At 41.0% G+C, this 15,861-nt stretch overlaps 1 long non-coding RNA gene across 2 annotated transcripts in view; it reads left to right on the top strand.

Moving 5' to 3' along the window:
- The first annotated feature begins 471 nt into the window (after positions 1–471).
- The window catches only part of LOC140128950 (uncharacterized), a 157,846-nt gene continuing 142,456 nt past the window's right edge, over positions 472–15,861 (top strand). For both annotated transcript variants that reach the window (XR_011855209.1, XR_011855208.1), the window contains exon 1: positions 472–765. This is a non-coding gene — a long non-coding RNA (uncharacterized lncRNA). The remainder of the gene's footprint in view (positions 766–15,861) is intronic.

The raw sequence follows: 15,861 nt of genomic DNA, 5'->3' as shown, positions 1-15,861 counted from the left end.
ATCTGCTCACCATTGCAGCCAGTCCAGATTGTATCTGGCTTCAGAGCTTGGTAAGAGTGTTGGGCTGCAGCAGAGCTATCACACCTCAAGTCTCAGCCCGCCATGAGCTAGACACACCCCCCGCATTTATTTTTTAATAGCAGTGTCTGTGTTCACCGGATCAGTTTATTCTTTTTTTATATTATTCTTTTTAATTAGTGTTCATAAACATACATAAAGTAGTTGTATAAGGATGAGTTTATTCTTGAAGTGCAGTGCCATTGACAGTACTAATGATAAATGTATAACCCCTGCTAAGAGCAAAACAGGACAATGTGAGTGCTGGGCAGCAGGGGTTAAGACCAGCAGCTAGCAGCACCTACTCCTCAGGAGCCGACTGGACTACATCTCCCAGCAATCCCTGCTGCTCTGTGCCAGTTACACTGATAGGAGGAGTTGCTGGAGAAAGTGCTGATGGGAGAAACAAGGGATTGTGGGAAGGAGAAGGGAGAAAGACCTCATGTGCAGCATAGAGGACTGACAGCACATGGCAGAGTGCAGAGAGTCCTGCACTGAGACTGACACAGCACAGGACTAGAGACAGCCCAGCAGCTCAGCCCCAGAGGAGAAGAGGACCTGCTGGAGGAGCTCCACCTCTGCACCACAGCCTGATCCCCAGGAGGTCTCCACATCCACCACACAGGAGGTTCCTGCCTGCCCCTCCATTACCATCCAGGTGCCTGGACCCAGCTGCAAGCAGACGCCTGGGTGCAGTTACTCAGAGTTGTGAGTAGACTTTATTGTTAGTAAGGAGTTTGCAAGGAAATAAATTCCAAGAGTACTGAGAGTATTAAGTGCACCAACTTTACAGAAAGCGCGCCATCGTCCGTGGCAATTGCGCCCCAACGATTGGACTGTGTAATATGCATAGCTGCAGCATAAGAGTATAATCCTGTGCAGGTAGTGTGTGTTGTCACCTACAGAGCATGTGATAGTGACAGGTGTCATTTGTGATTTATCCCCTTTGTTGCTCACAGAGCTCATTATTTTCAGGGACGCCTCTGCACCATTATCCCAACCAGGCCAGGGGAGTGCAGTTACCCTTTATTGCCACTAGCAGTACATTTTAGTAAATTGCATCTGTAAATACTTTATTCTTGTTTATGCTTTTCCCTGTTTGCATTCATTGCACTTGACACATCCTTAATTCCTTCCCTTACGATAAACCTGACAAGTTGTTTTACTCTCACCTATTGTGTGCTAAGCTTAGGCAGGGGTTCCCCGAGTCAACCTCTGACAGAAGAGGAAAACCCTCCTGCTTACCTACAGAGCTTCAAGCAAGATTCGAGTGGAGGCACTGCGCCATATTGAGTTTGAAGTCACCATACACCCTTCCTGAAGGGGTGTTACATATGTATACTCATATGATAAGGACAGAGCTAGGAAGAGGATGCGCTGCCATGATACAGGGCCAGTGACAGTACTAATTTCATCTACCGTATATCCTCAAACAGTACTACAGTGCAGTGACAATACCAGAATTTTTATACTCAAACCGTTCAATAGAGCTGTGACAGTAGCTGCATTTTATTTATTTTTTTATGGAAATATTCTTTAACTACATCCCTATCAGAATGTAAAATGTAACTTTTTTGCTTTCTTTAAATCATTTTATCTGCAAAATAACTGCAAAGTTAACTGCAGCCTCGTTCCATACATTATCCTTGCAGTGGAGTAGCTAGGAATGAGTGGGCCCCATAGCAAACTTTTGCCTGGGGCCCGTCCCCCCCGCCGACCACAGCTCTTCCTCCCACCCCCTGCCCATTTTGAACATATACAACATATATAGGGTTTTTTAATTGTAATTATACAGTTTTAAAAGTAATTACAATAAGGGGTTAGAAATGATGCAACAAACACCTAAAAGGACCTACTTCACAAATGAAATGCCCCAGCAGCCTCCATTTTTCAAATGAAATGCCCCAGCAGCCTCCATTTTTCAAATGAAATGCCCCAGCAGCCTCCATTTTTCAAATGAAATGCCCCAGCAGCCTTGCCTAACAAGTAAAATGCCCCAGCAGCAGCCTCTTTACAAATAATAAACTTATATACTCACCCTCCGGTGATCGAGTCTTCTTACCTGTGTCTTCAAGACCAAAATAGCGACTCGGCTCCTCCATGCTAAACCGCGCGCCTCTGGTCACGTGAGTGACGTCAGGTGGCTTCAATCACATGACAAGGGGCGTGCAGTGCATCATAAAGGAGCTGGAGGAGCCGAGCCGTCAGAAAATTAGAGGGGACGGGAACAGAGGGGCAGGAACAGAGAAGGGGGCAGGAAGATTGTGTAAACAGCGTTGCGCTGAATAGCAGGGCCTGGGCGGAGGCCGGACTGGGTTGGGAATTGCAGTGCAGCCATTGTGATTGAGCCGCCGCGGGCCCCTGCGGCTCATGGGCCCCGTAGCAACCACTACGGCTGCTACGGCAGTAGTTACGCCACTGTATCCTTGTATGATGGTTTTTTATGACTCCCCTGTGCCATTACTGCATTGTTAACTTCCTGATCCTTGACCTTGTGCTGCCACAATGTCCTTAATGTCAGAATGGAGCTCTGTCACTAGTGCTCTCTCTCATTTTTCTATCATGATCTCCAGTGGTGGAATCAAGGGTGTTTAATTTTATCTTTATAGCTCAGATCCAGTAGGGTGTCAACTTAGTAATTGACAATGGTGGCTATTGGAATAACCAGGCCATTCCTTTCACTGCCATAAAAGATGCAGTGGGAATAACTTGGCCCTTCTTCTCACTGCCCAAATGCGCTGTCACACGCAGCACCAAAGCAGCTTCTGCTATAAACTTTAAAAAGTGTTAAAACCACGATACAACGGTTAATAACACTAATGAAAGTAAGCACCGGCACCAGCTCAGCCTGAGCTGGTGCTCGGTACTTACAGCTTACACCTACCATTTGAAAAGAAGTGTTGAGTTTAAATTTACTAAGGGTCATGGGCTGCACTTTTGTCGGACCGTTCACATTCATCATGGCTAAAATGGATTGCACAGTTATTTAACCCCTTAACGACCTGCCCCTTTCTAGTTTTTTACTTCCATTTTCCACTCGCCACTTTCAAAAATCTATAACTTTTTTATTTTTCCACATAAAGAGCTGTGTGATGACTTATTTTTTGCGTAACAAATTGCACTTTCTAGTGACAGTATTTAATATTCAATGCCGTGTACTGGGAAGTGGGGAAAAAAATTCCACATGCAATCAAAATGGTGAAAAAATGCATTTTCTTGTGGGCTTGGATTCCACAGCTTTCACTGGTGTACGTGGAGCTGTGGGTGGTGTCATTTTTTGAAACTTTTGATGGCATTTTCATTGCTATAATTTTTAGGACTATGCGACCTTTTGATCACTTTTTATTGATTTTTTTTTTTTTTTTTATATATGTTTCAAAATGGCAAAAAAGTGCCATTTTCGACTTTGGGCGCTATTTTCTGTTACAGGCTTAAAGTCAGTGAAAAACCGTTATTATATTTTGATCGGGCATTTTCAGATGTGGCAATACCTAATGTATTTAGTATTTTTACTGTTTATTAATATTTATATCAGTTCTAGTGAAAGGGGGTGATTTGCATTTTTAGGTTTTTTTATTATCGTTTTTTTTTAACTTTTTATTTTGACTTTTACTATTTTTCACTCCATAGGGTAATTTAACCCTAGGTTGTCTTATCTATCCTATCATATACTGCTATACTACAATATGGGGATTACAATACAATATGGGGATTTTCCTCCTCATTCATTACAATGTGCTATCAGCACATTGTAATGAAGGGGTTAAAACAAGACCGCCTCAGGTCTTCAGAAGACTCAGGATGTCATAGAGATGAATCGCTGCTGCCCGATGAAGTCACGGGGAGCGACGATCCACTTTTTGAAGTTGTCGGCAGCATTGCCGGTGGCAATCGGCAGGAAAACACCGCTGCTTGGACCGATCGCGGGTGTTACTGGTAAGCCTTTGCTGAAATATGCAGCAAAGACTTACCGGCTATGGCGAGGGCTGGTCCCTTACTAGTACGACGCAAGTCGTGAAGGGGTTAAGAAGTGTTTGTGCTGCGATTGTGTTGCATGCGACCCTTTTGTGGCGCAGCTGCGCTGGCTTCTATGTGACACAAATTAGGGGGCGTTCCAACTGATTCAGACCAAGTGACGTATTTAACTTGCAAATTGTGTTGCGCCCCCTATGTTAAAGGTGCACCACAAAAAATAATGTGAACTCTGTCGGACCAGTGCGGGGAAGTGACACATTCATGATTTCTGGCGCACGATCTTAGTGAATCGCCGCATGCAGCATTGTACACGGACAATGCACTTTTTGTGAACTGTCCAAATTTGTAAGTAAATGTGGCCCAGTGTGTGTTCTTTTTAACAGGTATGCTAAATGCAAATTATTTTGCTGAGGCTACTAAAAGAAATAACTTCCAAGAATGTAAGTGTCTTTAAAAATGATATTTGACTGTTACTGTTACTCTGCTGATAAATGACATCACAAATATATTTTTGAAAGTTTTTAAATTTGGAATAATAATAGCTTGAGGTTAGTGTAGTAAATCCGATTTATATGCATGCAATTAAAGTCTGCCTGCTGATATTATTTGGCAAAAAACATTGCATGAGATTGGGTGCTATTTGTCACTGGTTCACATTTTAAAAAACAAAATTCAGTGTATACAGAAATGCAAAACCTTGCCAAGTTCTATTTTATTAAAATATCTCCTCCTCAGGTGGTATTTATTATTCATACTGTGGAAATAGATGGCTTTCTATATTGTTTTGAGAATTTTATGGTTTTCCTATAGCACAGCTGAAAAATGACTAAGCGTTTGTGAATCAGGAAATATATGCTTTATTTTAATTTGAGCTTTCCGGTGGTTATCAGCTCGCCGCTATCTACCATAAAATTGCAGAAATGGCATTTACTGTGTAGATGTATAGACAGAGCTGAACTCTAAGTCATTCTTCCGATTAGCCTGTCTTCTCATGCACCAAAGAGGAAGATAAGAATTCTTTTATTTATCCTTTGTTCAAAGCCACATTCAGGTAATACACTCTATCTTCTGGCTTTCTATTAAATGAAGTTTCAGCAATAAGTTGTCTAACCCTTGCACACTGATAATGATATGGAAGCCATACCAGCATATGTTGAGAAACTTCCATTGAGCTCTGTCTGAAAACTTTTCAGCAGAAACTCACAGGAGGTGATGTACCATTGGATTTTTTTGTCTATGTTTGGTGTTGTTTTACAGTTGTGTTACAAATGCTGTTTTGCAACTTTCCATTGCGCTAAATGAACATAGGACAGTGCAAAGTTATTTTGACATAGACTCTGCTTTGATGAATTCATTTTTTGCTTACCTTCACTGAAAAATCACTTTGGTAATGTATTATGTATAGAGGCATTTTTGTAAGTTGCTAAAACGTAACTTTTAATCCATTCAGAATAAAATAAAGGACTATCACTAAAAACAGACATGTTTACTGTTGTACATGTGGTACTGAGTCGGAGGGGCAGGCTGGTTGGGGGCAATTGTTGCAGACAAAGGACTGTGAGCCTCCTTTTTCTGCTCCCCACTCATTATAGTAAACCCCCAGACCTGCTTCCTCTCGTATTCAGCCCTTAGGTTTTGTTCCCCCTCATGTTCCCTCCCCTTGGTCTGATCCTCCTAATATTCAGTCCCCAGGTCTGCTCCTCTTCATATTCTGACCCCCAGTTCTGTTCCCCTCATATTCTGCCTTTAAGGTCTGTTCCCCTAATATTCAGCCCCACCAGGTCTGCTCCCCATATATTCAGCTCCCCAGGTCTACTTCCTCTCATATTATGCCCCCCTTGGTCTGCTCCCCCTTATATTCTGTACCTCTACCCCAGTCTGCTCCCCCTTATATTGTGCTCCCTAAGTTCTGCTCCCCTTCATATTCTACCACCCGAAGCCTGCTCCCTTCATATTCTGTCCCCCAGATGTCTTCTCCCTCTCATATTTTGCCTCCTAGGTCTGCTCCCTATCATATTCTGCCATACGTCATTCAAGATCCTGTTGCAGATTGTTGTGAGCTTCTGTACACATTTTTGATCACGTTTATTCCAATAGGCAGCCAGCCTGGATTGCGCCAATCTTTACCTGCCTACATATCACTAATTTTGATCAATACTGTAGGATTTTAGGATGGACTTTGTCTTCATTCAACCTGGTGTTAACTTGGATGTGAAATTACAGTGAATTATGTCAGCAAGTATATTTTGTTTCGGATAATTAAAAAAAATAGACTTGTCTTGTCTAACCATGTGAAATTAACAAAACAAAAAACACCTTAATGACACAGCATTATTATGGATGTATAGAGAGGGCTCATGGGTATAGATGAGAAGGTTGCTTAAAATTTAGGTTTGAGGAGATTGTCCAAATTCTGTGACCAAATTTGGTTCAGGACCTGGACTTCAGGTCGAACTTTGACCAGAACATGAACCCCATTGAAGGGCTAGAGGACTGAAACTTATATGGGAAAAACTACAAACCCTTCTTCTCACTGCAGATAAAGGTGCTCAGGGTGCTCGGACCCAGTTATTTCCATAGAAGATTTTAGTGACAATGGAAAAACCAGACTCTTTTAATCTCACTGTGTTAGAAATTCTGGTAATGCGGACAATTCTAAATTTCAAGCTCAAGTTGCATGTTATTCATGCCTGGTTCATCTTAATGAATGTTGGGATGTCTACATTGACTGTAAAGAGGCGATGACACCACTGGCAATGCTAAACACAAACAGCCACACTAGCCACAGGGTATGACAGAGAGGGCAAGCTCTGGCAACATGTCCAATTTTCAAAACACAAATTGAATGGGGAGAACCATTGAGCCCATAATATATATCAGTGTGTGTTTCACACGTATGGCAAACTTTATGTCAGGGCACAATAGCGAGTCACCTCCCGATCTTGCAAATCCACAGTCCATACAAGCAATATACGGCCTGCAGGCTTATTGTCAAGTAATCAGTCTTGTTGTTCTCTGTTTTATTTCCTCTTTTTTCTTTTCTTAGGGTTTACCTTTATCCCTTACATATGTCCTAGGATATCCTGTATTTCCATAGGATAGAGACATTACTTTACATAATAACATTATTACAATACCCTCGTGCAAATGACCAGAATTAAATAGGCAAGTAGTCGTGTTATAGGTAAATGCTATTATATACTGCAATATGTCTGTTCATTTGTCCTAATAGGTGATGTAATTGGTGCCCAATGGGCATTTATTGTATGTCAGTTATCTTTACTGTTTGTGAAAAAATGTTCTCTGCTTTTGACGGGTTAATACTTTAATTTTGTGCAAAAATGTTTTCCCATAAAACATTTTCATCTTGCGATCAGCAAATACATGGTGAAAAACTTTAAGGTACTCATCTTAGTCCATACGTCCATAAATGTTAAAGCGCCATACCAAACACAATAGCAGGCTGTTTCACCGTGGGCTCTGCATACCGTGTGACGTTTCGGAGGTCACGCCTCCTTCCTCAGACATGCATAATTGAAGCACAGGAGACATCACTTTCTCAGAATACAATTCTATAAAAACAAGACTTCCCTCTCTACATAGATTTTCCTGAATGCTTCTCTAACAACCAAATAACCCTATTACAAAAACACATTAAAATTACATACTGTAATTCATTAAGCCCATGCGGCTGCAATGCTTCCATCTTACCAATCCAGAATACCTTGCGTTGTAATAACTTTTGTTTAGTCATATTTGTATCTGTCCCTGACACTTGTTCTAAAATTAACCATCTGAGATCATACACTCTGTGCCCCTTTTCCTTAAAGTGTTTAGCCACACCCGTTTCATGTCTATATCGTTTACCTTTCTCCTCTTTACTAAGACCCTGTTCACAACTGTCTTTCGCTAGCAAGAATTGTTTAATGGTAGATTTGTGTTCATTCAATCTAATTTTTATGCTCTGCTAGGTTTGCCCAATATACAGCATTCCACAAGGGTATTTCAACAATTAAATGACATTTTTACTATTGCAAGTAAAAAAGCCATTTCTTGAAATCTCATAGCCTTTTCTTGTGTGATTTACGACACTCCCCTTAATAAAGCCCATGCAATGTTGGCTACATAGGTACACAACGGAGAGGTACATATGGTTGTCTAACACTTGTTGCACCGTTTACTTTTTCACATGTCAGATTTGATCAATGTATTAGCAATAGATTTCCCTTTCCTGTAGACAAACATTGGTTTCTCCTTAAATAAATGGCCATATTTAGGGTCATGTTGTAAAATCCCCCAACCATTTTAGCATGATGGTCGTATGTGAAACAAAATATAGCAGAATCTTTATTGTCTTTCTTTTTAGTGTTCCTAATTTCATCTATTGGGATTTCCTGTACTTGTTTAGCTGCATATTCTACTACATTTTTCTCATACCCTCGGTCTACAAACTTTTTCACCAATTGGGGAACTTGTATGTTATACTCCTCATTGCTACTGCAAATTGTGCCTCGCCCTCACAAATTGCCCCTCTGGAGCATGTTGACTGTCCCTTTTTAATTATTCCTATCTGATGGTTTAGAATAAAGGGTAGTGAAAAAACCTACTCGCACCTTTGTCTTTTCTTACTTCAACATCCAGATAATGTATCATATTTTGATCTTTTTCCAATACGAACTCAATAAGAGGGTTACAGCTATTCAGATATTGCATAAAAGAGCACAGTGTCTAAATCCCCTTTCCATAGTAGACACACATCATCCACATATCTTGTATATAATGCTACATGTTTTTTCATGTGGCTAGACTCAATAAATTTATTCTCAAAAAACGCCATAAAAATGTTAGCGTAACTCGGAGTAACTTGACAGAATTTATGAAAATCTACTTTAAAGTCAAATTTATCAATTGCTTGAAATGGAAGGAACAAAACCCAGTCCACTTGTTAATCACACATTTTTGTCCAGACTCCTAGATGAAATATTGATATAGTTCTCTATTTCTTTTTTTGCTTCTGGCGGGTTGTCACACCGCTTACACCTGCGCTTTGATTTTCCTCCGTCTTGGAACTGGCATCTGACGCTGTGGTGCTCTGCTCTAAAAAAATCTTTTGTCTTCTTATTGTTCTTTTTCTTTGGTTTGATGTTTTTCTTTATGTATGAATAAGGATCTTTGTCGTCACTCTCATTCTCTGTTGAAGCATAAGTATTTCCTCTCTTTGCCATTCTAAACCTTCTTTTCTCTTCACTCCAAGTGAAGAACCGTTGAGTCACATTCTGCCTCCTGGTGCTACGTGTTACATCTGATAGTGGTGGAGATTGAACAGAAATCAACAGCATTCCACACGGTGGCAATGCTGGTCTTCCTTCTGCGTTGGTGAATTCCTTCTCCTTGTGCTGCCACTGACCTTTTAAAGTCGGATTAGAACTCCGCCAGTAGTGCCTGCATCAAAGGATGCAGTCTCCGAGTCAAGTATTGACTGGATAATGGATGCTACTCTATCTTTGTAGTGTGGTTACAGCAGGGTGGCCACCCAGTATTCACCACTGTTGAGTATCAGTACAACCCAGGTGTCAGTGCACAGGCACTGGAACATATTGTGTATCATGTGGGCCAGGCGTGATACACACGATGCTCTTGGTGGGAGGTGTCTTCTCCTCTGCATCTCCCTAGCCACACTCCAGTAACATGCATGAGCTGCTCTTGGTGTCACCCAACTTCTACTTCCAAAACAGTTTCATGGCTGGACAGCACAGAAGCAGACCACTGGTCTGGGAACCCACCCTGCAAGCCTTGTGTAGACTGGCCTGGCCAGGCCCCTGATCCTTCTCCTCTTCCTTGTCTGCCACCATTGGATGCTCTGGATGCTTGAGGAGAGTTTTCACTGGGCGGAAAATTGGGATGGTGGTGGTGATTGTTCATGGCGGCCTGCCGGGAAAGGTAGTGGTGGCTGGAATCTTCAAATGTGGGAGAGCTGTCACCATCAAATCTTTATAGCAGTCCATCTCCACCAGCCTAAATTTGAGTATATCAAAGATTTGGTGGTGCCTCTATTCAAGCTAGGCGCTTGTTCGTGTGATGAGCAAAAGTTTAGCTTTCGCTTCATGATTTGGGCTATGGGAAGCTGAATGGATGGTGTGGACAGACTAGGTGGTGGTGATTATGGAGGTAGTGTTGGTGGCATCACATCCTCCCTTTATGGGGAGACAGGTGGCCTTGTGACTTGGGAAGTGATGAAACAGACTGGGCTACCTAAAGCAGAAGGGGGAGTTATAGGTGTTTCCAGGTTTTGTTGGGCCTCAGCCAATGCAAGCTAATGTTCACTTTGCAGATGTCTGGTCACACAAGCGGTGCTTAAATTGGTTCTACCTTTTTCATTCTGTAAGAAAGAAAGCCATGCTGCAGAGACCCTGTGGTTTCTTAGGTCCCTTGGCGTGGACAACGTAGGTACATGCTGACCTCTGTAGCCTGGCCTCTTTGCGCTTGTTCTACTGGCTGCCTGTGGCTTCCTGGCCACCACTTCTTTGTCCGACCTAGGAAATCTTCATCACCCCTCGCGTCTTCTACCACTGCCCTTCTTCTCTGTGTGCACTGTACTGCATTTCATTGTCAGGTCCACCACCCAGACCCTCATTTTCCAATAATAATATGTTTAGGGCAGGTGGAGGGGTCATGGATTTACAGCTAGGAGAAGCACCATACAGCATGACTGACTGCTCCAAGACTTGTGGCTGAAACGGCTTTCCTACTTTGAAGGGGGGGGGGGAGGGGCGGTGAACGGCTCTGCATTTCCAACTGAGAATGACAGAGGCCAAGTTAATATAATAGCACATAGCAAGTGATTGCAAACCTTTTTTATTGACAAAAACTTTTCTGATTCATGTTTGTGTGTGCTTTTCACTGACAACAAAACTTTTCTTCTTCACACTACTTTTATCATGCACATCGGCTACGGTTCTGTGGCTGCCAAGTCTGTGAAATTTTGTGTGGACCTGAACTTTGCGGTTTGGGTCTGTTCACCACTAAATGTGACTGCAGAGTCACATGTCCAGCATGGCCAATCACTGGCATACCTACAGAAGGCATGTCTGTGTAAGCTGATGGGCTTTAATCTACAACCCTGTGTAACCCCCATGGTGTTTACCCTTAAATGCTGCAGTCAATGCGATGCTTCATTTACATACCTGCCAAAAAATGCTCTGCTCGAGCGGCGCCCCCAAACTGTTTTCGGGGTGCTCTGACCAGTGCTAAGACAACCCTGGGGTCTGAGCTAAGAACCAAGGGCTATCTGTAGTTGATGTCTGTAAGGTCTTGTCTGTGGAGTCGCCAACGGAGGTGGAGCATTCGCAAAGTGAGCATGGCTACATTGTGGAATGCCGTGTAATCTTCTTCTCAATCATTACCACCATCGAATGGGGTACGTAAAATCAGGATGCAGAATGTGACTCACATGGTAGAGGATTCTGTCCACACATTTTTGGTACTGAAGGATTGGTTCCGTTCGCTGATTTTCTTGGTGAGAAATTTGGATATATGGCCCAAGCTTGCCTCTATGCCCTGCAAGAGCTTTCCTGCCCAGTGACTGTGTGCTATCAGAGCATGACTTCAGCACCACCAGTGGGGTCAACTCTGGCAAAAGGATCCACCTCTTTACAACCAATGTAAATTTTTAATTCCAATTTCTTCTTTTACCACTATAACAGGGCCTAAACCGCTGTGACATCATTTAAAAAAAAATTTTTTCTTTGTTTATTTTATTTTGTTATTTCAAGTATGTTTCTTAGCTAATTGTTGGCAAGGCACCTGCTCTGTTATTCCCACCATTTTAAATTCCCCACCGTTTTGGGGTGTTAAAATCTGCATTTCCTTTGACTTCAAAGGAGTTCAAGTTCAGGAAAACCCAAATTTTGATCAACCCACTGATTTCTAAATACAAACATGCAACTAGTTGGATTTCATTTTTTTTTTTTTTTTAGCTGAACTGTCAATTTCTAATTCATTAGAATTTTATTGTAATTTCATAAATAGTACTTTTGTACAGTACAAGCAGCTGTGAGAAGTCACAGAAAATAATTGACTGGGCTATAAATTGCTTCAAATGAAGGAGAATGAACTTCTCGACATGTTAATCAAGTTTACATACTTGGAATGCACTACTGATGATGGGTTGTGCATAGGAATAACATTATGGGTTTATAATTTATTTTCATATTTCTTAATCATATTTCAGGAGCTAGATAGTTTATGACCTTTAAAGCCACCTTTATATTTTGACTGATGAATAGTTGGCAAATGGATTCAGCCATGTAAGCAGTTCCTTTATAAGGAAGGTCAATAGAGGGCTTTAAAATCATTACTCCTATTAATATGTTATAATTCAGTCAAAAGCTTTTAAATTCTGAAGGTTTTTGGAGGTAAGAGCCATAGGAGTGATTAATAGTTTTCTTCTAATGGTTAGATGAGAGCCTGAAACCTAGGCCAGAAAAAAGCACAATTCTTTGTAACATGAAACTAAGGAAGTCTATTGTTATTCAAGTTGGATGGTGAAAGTGTTAAAAGTGCTGTAAATTCCAAAAAGAAAAATTTACTTTTTAAAGAAGTTATATTAACAGCTTTACAAAGTTGACTTTTTTTAATTGAAGAAAACATTTTTTTGCTAATAGACATTTGACAGGCTCCATGAGAGTCCTACATAAGGAAAGGTCTATGTGTGAAATATGTTCTGGAAATATTTTAATGAGTGTAAGGTAATGTTTACATGGGCCCTTTCGCTAGGCCTAAAAAATTTTAAATGAGAAAACTTTGCACCCAGTACTATCTTACCACCTTCACTGCTGCCATACGGTTTTACACACACATATTTATTTATATATATATATATATATATATATATATATATATATATATATATATATATATAATATTATATTTATGACACATGTGTAGATGTCACAATAGTGGCATACTTCAAGTGGCCCCATATCTTTTGAATCGTGGCACTTGGAAACGTGACTGTAAATTTAGTAATAGATATCGCCACCTAGAAACACAGTGCAGGATTGGCTGCAAGGATGCTATTTCAGCAATATGTCCATGTTGTGCAGTATACACCCAAACCCCGGATCTGAACTTTAATCTCTAAATCCATGCCCATTCCCTACACTATACTGACAAGATGTAGTAATATCAAAACTTGGAGAAGAGACTTACTGATTTAGGCTACATGCACACTGCCGTGGCCCGCCGCACCGTAGCACGGTGGGCACACGGCAGCGTGCGGGGAGAGGAGGAGGAGGTGAGCGCTGCTCACCCCCGCCCCTCTCCATAGGAACCTATGGGCCACGGCGCCGCAATACGGGAAAAGATAGGTCGTACCACTCCGGTACGATGCCGTCAGCCCATAAAAGTGTATGGGGGACTTGTATCGGCCATATATACGTCCCCCATACATGTGTGTGAATGCAGCCTTATCCCAAGCCATGTCACATGACTTCCTGAAAGTTATATGTACCCCCATTATTCCATTTTTAGTAGTTTCCATCACCCTAGTGCAGACAGAGTGCCCAAACTATATCCAAAATCCACTTATTTACCGTGAAGTGCCAGCATGGAATTTTATACAGTAACTTACTGCTACTTGTTCTTCCACATCTTTCAATTGTATCGACCATCTGAGGCCACCAATATAGTTGACAGAAGGAAGGCAAATTCAAACTATCATTGTAGCTTCTTTCCAGGGTCACTTTGTACAGGAAGAATGGTGGGTGCAGCAGGAGGACCTCCAAAGATAATGCAGTTCTGTCAACACCTTCTTACTTTCCCCGCAGTTCCAAACAGCCAATAAAGTGTCACTTTAAAATAGCGCTGAGAGCAGCATCTCTTAAGTTCAGTGTTTGGTGAACTCTGTCCTTGGACAATGGCCTGAGTGCCAGCAAAAAGGGCTCCGAGTGCCACCTCTGGCACCCGTGCCATAGGTTCGCCACCACTGCCCTAGTGCATAGTTTATTATGGTGAATAAAGACTAGCTGTATATGGTATGTAAGGAGCAAAGTTATGGCTTGTAATGCAATACAAATATACAATGCAAAAAGAAAAACGTATATAATATATAGAGTCATTACAAACAGTGCACTTTTTCAAGTGTTTGTTTATGTTAATATTCATGTTTATGGCTTACAGCTAAGGAAAACCCCAAAGTCATCATAATTATAGAAGTTATAAAAGTAAAAAAGTTATAAAAGTTTTTAAAAACAGAAATTTTGCCATATGAAAAGTATGTACAGTAAATGCACTCAATACTTGGCCAGGGTTCCATTTGCATGAATGACTGCTTCAATATGGCATGGAAGCAACCAGCAGATGGCACTGCAGAGGTGTTATGGAATCCCAGGTTGCTTTGATTGCAGCCTTCAGCTCATCTGCATTGTTGGGTCTGCTGTCTTTCATTTCCCCTTTAACAATACTCCATAGATGTGGTAAAAGGGGTTTGCACATGAAATGTTTACACAATAAAGCTTATTTTTAACCCTCTTTACAATTGTACTTATTGCTGTTTTAGTTCCTATCACTCAGTGACATATCAGATTTTAGAGATGAGCGATCCATGAGATACATATAACACACAATGACACACTTCAGCTGTGCTACATCTCAGCTATAACACGCTGTCAGCTCTGTCACATCTTGGCTATAACACACAGAGTGCCTTCCTCCCCTGGATAAAGACCTTATCTTATCTGTAGCTTGTAGAGTAAACTCTAGAGTGTCTGAGCTAGTCTTGAAATGGAGGGGGAGAGGCATAATGCAGACAGCACACAGCTGTGTGCAGACAGGAGAAGCTATTCATGAGAAAAATCTGCCCTGCCAGACCATAGTCAGAAGATTAATGGTCGGATCCCAGGGCAACCTAAATTGTATACACCAGAACTGATAGGTTGGAATTATATGTATGAAATGCTGCAAAGTTTGTAGTCATGAAACATATAGGGGCAGCTTCATCAAGCAGTCTGAAAGTCAGAATATTTCCAGTTGCCCACGGCAAACAATCACAGCTCCCCTTTAAAATATTCATGAGCACTGGTAAAATGAAAGTTGAACTGGTTGCCATGGGCAACTAGAAATATTCTGACTTTCAGGCAGCTTGATAAATCTGCCCCATAATGTCTTTTGAAGCAAGGTTTATAAATAACATTTCAATACTAGTACTGAAAGTGACATTTTCATTTGTTGCATATATGAAATATTTAAACGTTTTCTATACAACATTTGGTAAAACCTTGAGAGGAAAATAATTTCATATTTTAGAAGATTGCGCGTGTCCCTATGACGTCAGGGAGCCATCTACCTATCATATAGCCCACACTGTAACTACCAGATAGATAGATAGATAGGAGAATATATGTAGGAAAAATAGCAGTTCTTCAGTCGGGGTATCTTTATTCCAAGCTGCAATGTTTCAAGCGCCAAAAAGTGTACTAAGCTGAAAGGTTACAGTTTGGAATAAAGTTCACAGCTTATTTGACCTGATTCCTGGTCTGAGGTGTTAAAAGTTTTTTTCTAGATAAAGCATCTAAACATGATTTATTTTTTTTCCAGAAAGGCATCCAGGCCTCTTTCCCCAAGGCTTATATGGATAATGCTGGAAATTATTAGAAAAATTCCAGTGATTGTGAAAAAGTTTACCAATTTTTTTTCAGTTTTAGAAAACTGAAGTAACAAAAAATGTATTTTAAATATTAGTCATTATTACTAAAGGTGGATTGTTTTTATTAAGAATTAAATGTTACACATTGTAAAAATGTTCTGCTAATACAATATTGGTATAATTGA

Source organism: Engystomops pustulosus, chromosome 4, assembly GCF_040894005.1.
Source record: "Engystomops pustulosus chromosome 4, aEngPut4.maternal, whole genome shotgun sequence".
NCBI lineage: Eukaryota > Metazoa > Chordata > Amphibia > Anura > Leptodactylidae > Engystomops > Engystomops pustulosus.
The sequence above is the reverse complement of the archived record's forward strand: the minus strand, read 5'-3'. Positions and strand labels throughout refer to the sequence as shown.